Below are 2,613 nucleotides of genomic sequence, written 5' to 3'. Positions count from 1 at the left end.
TAACCTCCTCATATGCAAGTTTCAAGTTAATTCCTATTTAAAACAGCGGTTAAAGTAATGGAGCAACAGGATTAAAGATAGGCTAATCTAGTTTTACTGTAAAAAGTTTGGAAGTTTTGATTAAAGAACTCACTTCGATCTTGAAAATAGTAAAAACTTGTAAATACACTGATTTAGGTTTCATTGCTATATTTTCATAAAATGCATGTTGTATAAAATTACTGCATATGTAATCTGTATACTCATTTAACATAAAGTACAAATGTAGTGTGACTGAAACATTGTAAATATCATAAAATATCTTTATTTCATAAAAATAAAATATAGATGGTCTCACCTTGGTTTCATGCCGTGCACCCGATACAGTAGGTGGCGGTATGCACCTATGAAGTTGTTTCGCAACCCGCCATTAAACATTAGATGAATAAGAAGGTGAAGTGAATGCACGTGTACTCTGGATAGTGCTGTATTAGAGGTAAACAATTATATAAATACTGTTCGTTTTTTTTTTTACACAAACCGATCGTTTCGTGTCTTAGGACATAGATGTGTCGTCACGAGCCGGAGGGTTTAATTTGGATTTGTCTGTGCATGTTTTTTTCCAATCAACTACTTTTACAATTGCTGTGTAAAACATGAAATCTGTACTTGCCCTGTTGAATGTACGTCATAGTTACAAAAAACACTGTTTTTTTTAAATATATTAAAATGTTTATGTTATTATTTTTAATGTTGTGTTAAATGTAGTGTGTTATGGAAATGTGTTTTTGGCAAAGTTTTGGAAACCAGTGTTTAATAAATAGCTTTTATAAACTCTAGTGATGGTCATTAATTATTAATTAATCATTATATAATGGTTTGCAAATATATCATTATGTTGTGACTTTACTTGTTGAGGCACATCATTATTAACTCATTATTTAGTATTTGTATTAATTAACACACTACTAATGCTGTAATTAGTAATGTATTAATGTATATTAGTTTGTGTATCTGGAAGTTGAAATATAAGGCTTTGGCTCATTGTGGTAACTAACAAATTAATTAACACTATTAGTTAATAAAAGAAGTAATGATGGAATTAATCCACAATTACATAATTAATTAATAACAATTCATATATGAACTAATATATTAATCAGACAGACTCTTCATTAGTTGCTAATGAGGCAATCATTAATGAATAGCTAATGAATAGCTTAGATAATCATTAGTAATACATTAATTCAGTATTATCTGCATTAGTTAAGCATGCTTACTAGTGAACCTTTATTGTAAAGTGTTACCGATTAATGTCATCTGCATACTTTATACACCATGTACAGTGAGACAGACTGCAGAAAGACGGTGCTTACATGCACTAGTACTGTAAGTGTCATTTTTACTATTCCCTCCCATTTACTCCTCAGCGTTTTTTATTGCATATCAGATAAGACCTGCATGTCTTGAGCTTGAAGACTAAAGGTTACTCCTGTTTGGTGCAATTCAGGAATACACAAATACTGTAACATGCGTTAATCACATACTGTATCTCCAAAACTAAGATTTAAAGTTAAAGTCTGTGAATGCTGTTCAAATGTTTAAAAACCCTGTATATGCTTATTTTAAACACTTGAACATGCAATGCCTTGATTGGTTGATTTTGTAAAGCTAGTTTACTTAATCAAGGTTGGTTGAGCAAGACCTTTGGATTTGACTGAGATTAAGCATTACTATGTAACCACCTCATGGTCACGTTAATGACCAAAGGTTGTGTGAGCGTTGTGTGAAATACTGTATGACTGCTGGCTGTGGAGCTGTTTGGCACGCATCTAGATGGTATGTGCCAGCATACTAACCAATAGTGCTGTTTAGCTGATATGGTTGATACACATTTCCTTGAATACTATCCCTTTCTTTGATTTAAGTTGATCAGTGTTTGCTTGTCACCATCTGCCTGCTGCTTGTTTGTCTGTCATAATAAGCAATTGGCCTGTATATTTGTCTTATTATTTGTCTTCGGCCCACATTGTGAAGCAACCTTGGGTTCTTGAAAGGCGCTATAAAAAATAAACATATTATTATTATTATTATTATTATTAAAACAGGTATTTAGTTTTAGCATATTTACAAGTATTTTTCAAGTATTAGCATATTTACAAGGTGGCAAGATTATTAGTAAACCCTAAGGTTGTACTGTACTTCAAAGCCCTGTGAGTTTACAGGTTAAGGGTCTTCATAAAAGGGCATTACTGGGACCCCCAAAGCTACAGTAAATGAACTTTTGCTGTTTATTATGCCACAAAGGAGCAACAATATTTTATTTACACAGACATTCCTGATAAGATTACAGCTGTGTTTAAGAAGTATGAAAGACTAACCCGCCCCTTTCAACTCCCCCCGGTGCTGCTCCATACAGGGAATTATAAAGAGCTTGCTTGTGACCTGCCTCTCTCTCTCTCTCTCTCTCTCTCTCTCTCTCTCTCTCTCTCTCTCTCTCTCTCTCTCTCTCTCTCTCTGGCTCACTCTGTGACTAAAAGCACCAGGTTACTTCCTAAGTGTCTCAGCCTTGATTTCCTGTCTTCTTCCTCCATGGACTGCTAACAACATTTTGGAAATCACGCTGAGAACAGC

General features: G+C 33.8%; 1 protein-coding gene across 2 annotated transcripts in view; it reads left to right on the top strand.

The window, feature by feature from the left end:
• Nucleotides 1-343: 343 nt before the first annotated feature.
• Nucleotides 344-2,613, top strand: part of LOC129423920 (multidrug and toxin extrusion protein 1) — a 34,374-nt gene continuing 32,104 nt past the window's right edge. The window contains exons 1-2 of one of the 2 annotated variants that reach the window (XM_073871111.1): nucleotides 418-475; nucleotides 1,326-1,368. The gene's annotated coding sequence lies outside the window, so the exon portion shown is untranslated. Of the gene's footprint in view, nucleotides 476-1,325; nucleotides 1,369-2,613 lie in introns of both variants that reach the window. The other variant, XM_073871110.1, reaches the window with a different exon arrangement.

Source organism: Misgurnus anguillicaudatus, chromosome 9 (genome assembly GCF_027580225.2).
Source record: "Misgurnus anguillicaudatus chromosome 9, ASM2758022v2, whole genome shotgun sequence".
NCBI classification, from domain to species: Eukaryota; Metazoa; Chordata; class Actinopteri; order Cypriniformes; family Cobitidae; genus Misgurnus; species Misgurnus anguillicaudatus.
This window is presented reverse-complemented; position numbering and strand designations above follow the sequence as displayed.